Raw genomic sequence first — 11,522 nt, forward strand, 5'->3', positions numbered from 1 at the left:
GTTCCCTAGCAGGAAGGAAATAAAACCCCCAGCCTGGGCTAAACCCCCGAACCGGCAGCGCTGACCCCCAGTTATGAGCCAGACCCTGGGGACCCTGGGGACCCAGGCTCCGGCGGGGGAGACGGGGCAGTGAGGCGGAATCCCGGGGGAGCAGTGAAAAGCAGGGCCCCCGGAGTCGCGACTCTGATGCTGGATTACCCTAGCTGGAAGAAACAAAGCCTCTGGTGGCACTGAGCCTCAGTCCGGACTGCTCTGAACCCCAGTCCTGGACCAGACCCTGGGGACCCAAGCTCGGGCAGGGGAAGACGGGGCTGTGAGGCGGAATCCCAGGGGAGTGGCGAAAAGCGGAGCCCCCAGAGTCGCGCGCGCTGCGTGCAGAGGACAGTCTGTTGAGTCTGATCCTAAACTCCCCTAGCGGGAAGGAGAAAAAAAAGCTCCAGACTGGAGGAATGCGACAGGGAGCAGGAGCCCCTGCCGGACACCAGCCAGCCGGCGCCGGCGGCAGGAAGCCGGGTGATGGGGCCCCCAGGGGGGGGGGGGTGCCCCTGAGCCATCGACCTCTGAGCGCTGGCAACAGAGCCAAGGCCGGGGGCTGCTTCCTGGGTGGCGGTGCTGACCCCGGCAACAGGCTGGAGCAGCGCGGGAGCCAGCGGAAAACAAAGGGGTGCCACAGGCCAACCTGCTGAGCTCCTAGGACAAGGAGGAAGAAACCAAAGTTCTCAATGTGAAGAAATCAAGTGAGAGCAAAAGGTAGTAAAATTACTTAAGAAAGAATACAAAGAAGATTTTGAAAAATCAAAGACTAAGTCAGAACTCAACTCACCAGCCAACATTGCAACATAAATGCGTTTTTTAAAAAAAAAAAAGGGACAGAATGTTGGAACAGTGGTGGCCAGGCCTAGAGTGCCCAGGCACAAAGCAATGGCAACCGGGCCCGGAGCAGCAACGGCCAGGCCCCAGAGCAGCAGCAGCCAGAACCAGAGCAACAACAGCCAGCACTGGAGCAGCCAGACCTGGGGCAGTGGCAGCCAGGCCTGAGGCGGAGGCAGCCAAACCCAGGGAGGCCAGTCCAGGAACACCCGGACCCGGAGTGGCCGGGTTGGGAGCAGCCAGGTCCAGAACAGCAGTAGCCAAGCCCGGAGCATCCAGGCTGGGAGTGGCCAGACTTGGAGCGGCCGGGCCCGGGGCAGCCGGGTCTTGTGTGGCCAGGCCCGGAGCAGCAGCTGCCAGGCTGGGAGCAGCCAGGCCCGGAGTGGCCGGGCCCGGAGCAGCCGGGCCCAGAGCAGCCGGGTCGGGTGCAGCCAGGCCCGAAGCAGCAGCAGCCAGGTCCAGAGCAACTAGGTCGGGAGCAGCGGTGACCAGACCTGGAGCAGCTGGTTGTGGAACGAACCAGAGCAACAGAACCCAGGCCCGGAGCAGCCAGGCCCGGAACAGCTTGCTCCTGGCCTGCCCCTGCCCCATGGCTGCCTCTCAGACATGGCTGGAAACTTTTGTGGGAACTTGAGGGTCTGCTGAATCAAGTGATGAAGGCTTAGATCTGGATGTGTTGAGTTAGTATAGCGTTGGGGTGTTGATCTGTGAGTGCCTTGGGTGGGGCCTGGATGAGGCTGATTGACCTATTTGGAAATGTCTTTTGTGTGAAATGTATCATTGGGCATGTGGTGGTATTATTGATATGAGAAAATGCTAAGTAACTGATTTACTATCTGAAAAAAAATTTACTATCGGGGAAAGGGAGGGAGGAAGAGACTGAACATAAACTGCACCTATGGATGAGGACAATGGGGGATGGGGAGGGGGTGCAGGGTGGGGTGGGAACCTGTGGAGGGGGGAAGAAATGAGGAACCTTTGTAACAATATGAACAATAAAGATTGATTTTTTAAAAAAAATAATGCATTTGGAAAATCTTAAAACATTTGCAAATTATGTAACACACTAAAAAATAACCCATGGGTCAAAGAAAAATAAATAGATTTAGGAGACATTTTAAACTGCATTATAATAACAATTCAACATATCCAAATATGTGGGATGCCTCTGCAGCATACCATTGAAAGAAACTTATACCTTTAAATATTCTTTTTAGAAAAATAAAAGTTCAAGTTAAGAAGCTAAGAAAAATAGTAAAGTAAGCCCAAATAAGTAGAAAGGAGAAGATAATGTTAAGCTGAAAATCAATAAAAGAAGAAGACAAAAGAGAAAAATAGATATAGTTAATTTTTGCATAGAATAATGAAATTGACACATCTTCTAAGGATGATGAGAGGTGATAATAGTGTGAGGAGAGGGGGAAGGAGATGAGAAGAGAGGAAATAAGAGAGGATACCAATTGCAGTAGTCCCTCCTCATGCATAGTTGTGCTTTTTTGTGGTTTTACTTACCCATGGTCAACTGTAGTCTGAAAATATTAATTGGAAAATTCAAGAAATAAACAATTCAAGACTTTTAAATTATACCCATTTTGCGTAGGGTGATAAAATCACGTGCCATTCAAACCCAGGTCCATTTAGATGTGAACCATCCCTTTGTCCAGGGTATCTACTGTATACAGTCTCTACCTATTGGGCTCTTAGGAGATGTCTTGATCATCAGATCTACTGGGGCAGTATCACCATGCTTGTGTTCCAAGTTTCCTTTATTTTACTTAATAATGGCCCCAAAGTGCAAGGGAAGTGATGCTGGAAATTTGGATTTTTCAGAGACACCATAAAGTGCTTCCTTTAAGTGAAAAGGTATGTCTATATAGGAGAAACATGGGGCTTTTTTATATATAGGGTTTAAGATACCCACAGTTCCAGAAACCAACGGGGGGTGTCTTAGAACATATCCCTGGTGGATAAGGGAAGAGTACTATTATTAACAGTGTCAGTAATAAATGATTCCATGAGAATGAAAAGCATAACAATGACACTTGAACAACTTTCTGTAATGGTTAAGTTCCTTGGAAATCACAATTTACCTAAACTGACAGACAAAACAAAATAAAACAAAACAGCAACAAAAGGAAATATTGAGAGCCCTATATTTTTTAAAGAAATTGAATGTAAAATTAAAAAAAATTCTGTAAAGAAAACTCCAGTTCCAAAAGGCTTTTCTATTGATAGAAAATTCTATCAAAAATTTAAGGGAAAAATAATTCAAATCTTACCTAAATCCTTTACTGAATTATAGGAGGAGGGGATACTCTAACTTGTTTTATGATACCATATTTTTAATGACAAACGCATTACAAGAAAATAAAATTACAGTCCAACATTGATTGTGTTTCCAGATCACAATCAGTTGAGAAAGTAACTTTTATTCATAAGAAGTAATACTTATTTGAAAGTCAATGCTACTTGTGATTGCAGAAGGGCATCTCATATTGGTGAATTCAGCTCAGGAAAATGTTGATCAATGGGTTATCTCCTCAAGAACTGCTTTTTTGTAGAAAAATATGACAGAAATTAAGTAAGTTCTAGAAAGTTAAATCCTCTGTGTGTGTGTATGTGTGTGTGTGTGTGTGTGTGTGTGTGTGTGTTTGTTTATTTGTAGGAGTGCCATGGATTAAGATTGTGAGTACCTTATTTGCAATAAATCCTATCTAATAAAGACAGAATATGCAAATTGACCATCACTTTATGACAAAGATGGTGGCGCCACAGCCAATAAGGAGGAAATATGCAAATTGATGTGACAAAGATGGTAGCTGCCAGGCCAGGATGCTTGTGTTGTTACCATAGCGATGACACAGGCTTTCTGCCCCTCCTGGCTGCTCTGGGCCTCTGGACAGCATGTGTGCACAGGCATGGAGCTGCTGGGTCAGGGTGGGACAACTGCTATGAGGGGGATGGGGGTGAAGGGATCTACAGGAGAGCGGCAGAGCCAGAGTGAAGACAGAAGGCGATGGCCAGAGCAAAGGCCCGGGTCCCAGGTGCTGGCGGGATGCCGGTGCTGGCAACCAGGGGAAGGAAGACCTGTTCTTACACAAATCTTCATCCATTGGGCCTCTCATTGAATATAAGAAGGATTGTAGTGATATACTAAAATGGTGACTTTGAAAGTTCTCTTTTTTGGGGCTGGGATTATGATGTATTAGAATTACAGATTAATATTTAAAATATCTTATGGTCATTTTTTTGTTGGTTCATTTATTGCTAAAGTACAGTAATACTAAAAGTCCAAAAAGCAAGGTCTATGTGTTAGACAGGAGAATTTCAAGGAATGAAGAAAATTTGAATTTAATATATTCTGAACATGTCACTCTTAAGACAAAAACAAAAACAAACAAACAAAAAAAACACCTTATTTTTAAAGCAGTTTTAAATTGACAGCAAAAATGAGCAGAAAGTAGAGTTCTCAGATACTCCCTGCCCCAAACAATAATAGGCTCCTCTATTATCAACATCCTCCATCAGTGTGGCACATTTGGTATAACTGATAAATCTACACTGACACATCATTATCACCAAAAGTTAATAGCTTATATTAGAATTCTCTCTTGGTATACATTTAATTTTTTTAAAATATATTTTATTGATTTTTTACAGAGAGGAAGGGAGACGGATAGAGAGCCAGAAACGTCGATGAGAGAGAAACATCAACCGCCTCCTGCACACCCCCCACCGGGGATGTGCCCGCAACCAACATACATGCCCTTGACCAGAATCGAACCTGGGACCCCTCAGTCCGCAGACCGACACTCTACCACTGAGCCAAACCGGTTTCGGCGGTGTACATTTTAATATTTGAACAAAAGTATAGTGAAATCTATACATTGTTTTAGTATTAGTGTATATTTTCACTGCCAAAAAAAATCTTCTGTGCTCTATTTATCTCTCCCTCCTCTCTAACTCCTGGAAAAGGCTGATTTTTTTTTTTTACACTCTCTAGCTTTGTCTTTTCCAGGATGTCATATAGCTGGAATCATACAGTATGTAGTCTTTTCACATTGGTATCTTCTACTTACTAATATGCATTTAAGGTTTTTGTTCATGGCTTGATAGATTATTTTACTTTCAATAACATTCCATTGTCTAGACAAATAACCTATTTGCCTAAAGAAGGCTGTCTTAGTTGCTTCCAAGTTTTAGCAATTATAAATATAGATGTGATACTATAAACATCCATGTGTATGTTTTGTGTGAACATAAGTTTTCAACTCCTTTGGGAAAATACCAAGGAACACATTTGCTGGGATGTTTGCTAAAAGTATGTTCAATTTAGAAGAAGATGCCAAATTGTCTTCCAAAGTGACTGTATCATGTTGCATTCCCATAAGTAATGAATGAGAGTTCTATATCCTTGCCAGAGTTTTATCAGATTTTGTATCAGATATGTCTCTTGCAAATATTTTCTCCCAATATGTGGTTTGTCATTTCATTCTCTTGACAGTATCTTCCACAGAGAAGAAATTTTTAATTTTAATGAAATTCAGTTTATAAATTCTTTTGTTCATGGATTTTATCTTTGGTATTGTATCTACAAAGTCATTGCCAAACCCCAGGTCATCTGGATTGTCTCCTATGTTATCTTCTAGGAGTTTTATGGTTTCGTGCTTTACATTTAGGTCTGTGATTCATTTTGAGTTAATTTTTGAGAAGGGTGGAAAGTCTGTGTCTGGTTTATATTTTTGCATCTGCATCTTCAGTTGTTCCTGCACCATTTTTTTTGCGAAAAATATCTTTACTCCATTTTAATTTCTTTGATCATTTGTCACAGTTCAGTTAACAATATTTTTGTGACTCTAATCTGGAATCTCTATTTTGTCCCATTAATCTATTTGTATATTATTTCACTAATACCATCCTGATTTTTGTAGCTTTATAGTTAGTACTGAAATCAGCTAGTGTTAGTCCTCCAACTTTGTTCTTTAATATCATGTGGGCTATTCTATCCATATAAACTCTAGAATCAATTTGTCATTATTCACAATATAACTTGCTGTGATTTTTATTGAAATTATATTGAATCTATAGATCAAGTTGGGAAGAACTGACATCTTGACAATATTGAATCTTACTACTTCATGAACAATGAATAGATCTCTGTTTATTTAGTCCTTTGATTTTGTTCATCAAAGTTTTATAATTTTCTTCATATAGAGATTGTATATATTGTCCAAAGTTTTATATAGATCTTTTTTTTTTTCCTAGTTGACCTTCCACCCCCAGCCATTCCCACCCCGGGGAAGCCCCCACTGCCCCACTGCCTGTGTCCATTGGTTATGTTAATATGTATGCATACAAGTCCTTTGGTTGCTTTCTAACCACCTCCCTCCCCTACCATTTGTCTCTGCATCTATTCTTATTCATCAAGTTATGTTGATTATTATATCCCACATATGCTTGTTTATATTTTTTAGATTTATACCTAAGTATTTTACTTTTGGAGGTAGTAATATAAATGTTATTGCATTTTAAATTTTAAATTCCATTCATTTATTTTTGGTATAAGGAAAGAAAATTGTATGTTAACTGCCTTTTGTATGTTAACCTTGTATCCTATAACCTTGCTTTAATCTTTTGTTAATTCCAGGAGGGTTTTTAAAAATTATTTTGCATTTTCTACTTAGAAGATCATATCATCTGTGAACAAAGACAGTGTTATTTCTTATAGATTTTAAGTTTAATTTTCTTGTCTTATTTCATTAACTAAGATTTCCAGTATGCTATTGAAAAGGAGTGGTTAGAAAGAACATCCATGCTGGCCTTGCACTGAAAAGAGAAACATTTTTTGGAGGCTTTGATGTAAATTGACTCTGGTCCAAGGCCTTGAGATGCTTGGAACATTCCTAGTGATGGAGGATGGGGAGGGGAGATGGAGGCAATCAGCACATGAAGCAAATGAAGAGCTGAGCAATAAGAATCCCGAGAATGAATCTGGATTTGGCAGGAGTTTTAGGCTAATTGATCATCCTTGAACATTCCATAAGGCCTTGAACATTGAAAGTTATAACCTAGTCTCTCCTATGCTTAAGGGATTTTAGAAAAGGGCTGGTATATATTTGGGGAAATAGATAATAAGATAACATTATTTCCTCCCCTCCCAACTATATTCAATTTTGATTACTGGTATGCCCACTAGGCATCATAGAGTCCCACTGAGGCAAATGTGTGGCAAGTTAAGGAAGATGAGTGGAAAAACCTGATGGACTTATGAAAGGTAGGCAGTGTTTTAAAACCTCCAATAAACGCTGGGGAAAACTTCAAAGGAAGCCAATTTCAAATATAAGTTCAAAGAAGACTTCTGGCATATAATTTGGATTATACATGCAAGTATAGAAACCAAACAAGTATCTGAACAATGCCACCAGCACTCAAAACACCATCTCTTATTCTCACTTTTTTTCTTTCTTAGGAGAGACCTTACATTTATTAAACACCCTCCATATGCCTAGTACTGTCACATAGACTTAGTAAGTGATGACAAAAGGTTAATATAACATAGCAGAGTGCTTAATGGCCTACATTCAACAGTCAGCTTAATTTGAAATCTAAGCCCCAACCATATTAACCAATGTTGATTATGGTACAGAAATCTTAATGCTACATTTAAGTTTCATTTTGGGCAAACAGAAAGACTAAGTGACTTCTTGCAACTAGATGTTATCTTCTGACCGATTTTAGCCAATAGAACGTGAGCAGGAGTTCTGTGTATCACTTTTGATTTGAAATAGTTGTGTATCATCTAGTGTGACTTTCTACCTGCTAGGATCCTTGACTCCATCTCTACCTTTTGGCTAGATCATACTGGTGTGTAACTGAAGGTACAAGATAACAGAGCTCCAGTAAGAAGGGAGCTGGAACCTTGCAACAGCATTTAGAAGAAAGCTGTCCAGGAGAGAAGCTTAAATTTTGTATGAGAACTAAACTTTCATATGAGGTAGCAATTCATCTTCATTGTATGAAGCCACTGAAGTTTGGCAATTGTTTTTACATTAATTAATGCTATCTACCTTGACCAATACATCATATTAATATCTCTAAGCTTCAGCTTTATAATCTGTAAAATAGAGATAAAATTAGCACATATCACAAATATTAAAAACATGATAAAATACAATTGTCTTAATTACAATCTATAATAATAAAAGTTTAATAGGCTAATTAGACCAACATTCTTCTGGACAAAGCGGGGGCTGTGAGGGAAGTCCGGGTCCTAGGTGCCAGAGGGAAGCTGGTGCTGGCAGCCGGAAGAAGGAAGGCCTACTTTTGTGCAAATTTCATGTATTGGGTCTCTAGTAATTCTATAAAACAGTAATTTCTGTGTTCAATTTTACAAATTAAGAAACAAAGGTTTACTCAAGATTCTTTTGTTGCTTGTTTAAGCAAACAGATAATATGTTGGTTTTAATTGTCTTAATTACTAGGAATCTCAAAGGATGAATCTGGCTTTTAGTCATACCTAGATATAAAGAGTTAAATGATGTCATAAGTGCTCTCTCAATTTCTCTCTCTGTATATACACCCTCAGCTCTGCTTCCCTTTAGTGGCTTATCTCTCATATGCACTTTTGCTCAGTAGCCAAAATGGGTGCAATTAACTGAATACTCCTTTTGGCCTTGCCTAATTCACTTGACCATCCTTGAATCTGTCACTATCTTGCGGAAAATAGTTACAGGTCTTGCATCCAATCTCTGGCAAGGAATGTTATTGCCTACCAAGACTGCATGCTATCAGGGGAGGAGGACTTCACAAATAAAAGTAAAGACACTGTATTCAAAGATAAGGAATGCAGGCAAAAGCAACTGATAGCCACTATAGGACTCCACGGAGGCTTATATGATTCTGAGACTAAGCTGCCACAGACATTTTGGTTGGTGACAGGTTAACTTTGTGATTGGTAAATATCCTGGGTTTGTCTCCAATACACATCTATAAATTAGATGGAAAGGACAGTGCAGTCAGACATTTAAATGGGTTTTGGGCATTGAAATGGATGCTCTTCCTGAGAACTCCTTTGTCTTAACTGCACTCCAAAATTAGAATCATAATTAGTATTGATTTATTCATTGCCTCCCACTGTTTATGAAGTGAGGAATGCAACTTATATATATTAGTTTCCTAAGATTCAGCCGTCATCTTTAAGTACAGAAGATTAGTTTAACACCTTTGGCATGTATTCTAAGCAAAAGAATACACTCTAATTATATCTGCAAAAGCTGTTACCTTGATTACCAGATATACTAATTATCTTGTCAGTCATTGATCTTATAAATGTAAGATGCTATTATTTTCATATGATCTGGACTAAAGTCTGCCCCTGAGTTCAGGGCTCTAATTGAGCCCCAGCCAGTAGGTGTTTACGCTTTCCTTGTACACACAGTAATTAGCTGCATTTCTTTCTCCTCAAGGCTTTACAACTAAAATACTTGACAATCAAACCAAAAATGATTCAGATCACCTAATCCCACCACCTTAACATGACAGTTTAAATTTAAATCCATAAATGTTAAGAAAAGGAATTATATTCAGTCTGTTATTAATTAAGTTAGCTTAATTTTAATCAGTAGGCATTATCTACAGATTTTTCTTAATGATTGACAAATTACACAAAATATTGTACAGAATTGTTAGTTGAGAGGATAATTTTTAATTTGCTATAACTCTTACCTATTAGTCGAATGGACCTAATATGATCCCTTGGAGGGACATAACAAGTCTAAATCCTTTTCACATTACATTTCTGATGAGGAAAGATCATAAATATGCTTGCATTAAATAAATAAAAAAATGTCACAAAGGAGCATGGAATGAAGGTTCAGTGATTTGAATTTAAGCCCTGCCTCTGCCACTTCCCACCTGGATTATTTTCAGCAGACAATTTAGATTTTTAGGCCTGAGTTTAGTTATCTAGAAATTCAAAGGCAGTAATATTAGTTCTATTTATCTTATACATTTCTACCTTTTAAAAAATAGCTGTATAATTTTATATCAACATTTTTCTCTCCAAAATAGATTTTGTTGACTTTTGAGAAATATAGAGCTATGTAACTACCACCACAATCAAGATATCCAAAATGTTTTCTTATTTCTTTTGGAATCAGTTCCCTCTACCTACCAGCCCCTGACAACCACTTAACTAATTTATGTCTTTATAGTTTTGCCTTCCCCATATTGTCATATAAATGTAATTATTGCCCTTATCAGGTGGCTCAGTCAAGTTGGAGTATCATCCATTGCACCATAGGGTTGCAGGTTTGATTTCCAGTCCATGTTGGTACAGGAGGCAACTGATCCAAGTTTTTTTTTTTTTTTAATATATTTTATTGATTTTTTTACAGAAAGAAAGGGAGAGAGATAGAGAGCTAGAAACGTCTATGAGAGAGAAACATCAACCAGCTGCCTCTTGCACACCCCCTACTGAGGATGTGCCCGCAACCAATGTACATGCCCTTGACCAGAATTGAACCTGGGACCTTTCACTCTGCAGACCGATGCTCTACCGCCGAGCCAAACTGGTTTTGGCCAAGTTTTTTTTTTTTTATCTTGTTGATGTTTCTCTCTCTCTTCCCTCTTTTCTCTCTCTCTAAAACAAAACAAAACAAAAACATTTCTGCAGATGATTTAAAAATAGAAGAAGAAGAAAAAAAGTAATGTAATATAGAGTAAGCAGCCTTTTGTATCTGGCTTCCATCAGCATAATGTTTTTCAGATTCATTCATCCTATTGAATGAACTTATAAATCGTTCCTTTTTTATTGCTAGGTAGTATTCCATTGCATGTTTGTTCTGCAATTTGTTTTCTGATTTGCCAGTTGATGGACTTTGAGGTTGCTCCAGGTTTTTGTTATAAGCATTGCATGTAGGTTTGATAGATATACTGTATGTAATCATGTCTCCTGGGTAAGTATCTAAGAGTGGGACTGCTGTGTCTTACTATAAGTGTAATAAAGTGTCTAACTCCATTTTTTATTTTGACAGTTTTCAAGCTCACCACCACCCTTTTCTTTATCCACATCCTTCTTGCTTTTTCCACTCCCCAGCCGCCCCCCCCCCCCCCATAATAAAGCCCATGTATTCCTTCCCTTGGTGCCAATGGAGAATTTTAAATTATTCTGACACCATGACCTTGGTCCTGTATGCCAGTCAACAAGAAAAACAGAGCCGTCATCTCTCCCTTTGTTCAAGTTATATTGGACTGGTTTAGGCGCATGCCCTGCTCTCCCCAGGAAGCCTCCGTTATCATTTTCTTTTGGTGCTTGACTTCTGAACTAATTTTTGGTAAGGGGGATTGATCCTGCCTTCAGCAAGACTACCACAAAATAATGAGTATGAAAATGCCAGCTCTCTTCTGAAATAGTTGTACCATTTTGTTTTTCTACAACCAACTTATGAATGATAATTTTAGTTGCTCTGCAGCTTTGAATTCTCACTAACACTTAGTATTTTCAATTATTCCAGTAAGAGATATATTGCTATTTCACTGAAGTTTTAGTTTGCATTTTCCTAATAACTAATGATGTCGAGCATTTCATCCCATGCACATATTTGCAAGCATTATGTGTATGTCTTTTTTGGTGAAATGTCTATTCAAACCAT

Source organism: Pipistrellus kuhlii, unplaced genomic scaffold (assembly GCF_014108245.1).
Source record: "Pipistrellus kuhlii isolate mPipKuh1 unplaced genomic scaffold, mPipKuh1.p scaffold_m20_p_7, whole genome shotgun sequence".
NCBI lineage: Eukaryota > Metazoa > Chordata > Mammalia > Chiroptera > Vespertilionidae > Pipistrellus > Pipistrellus kuhlii.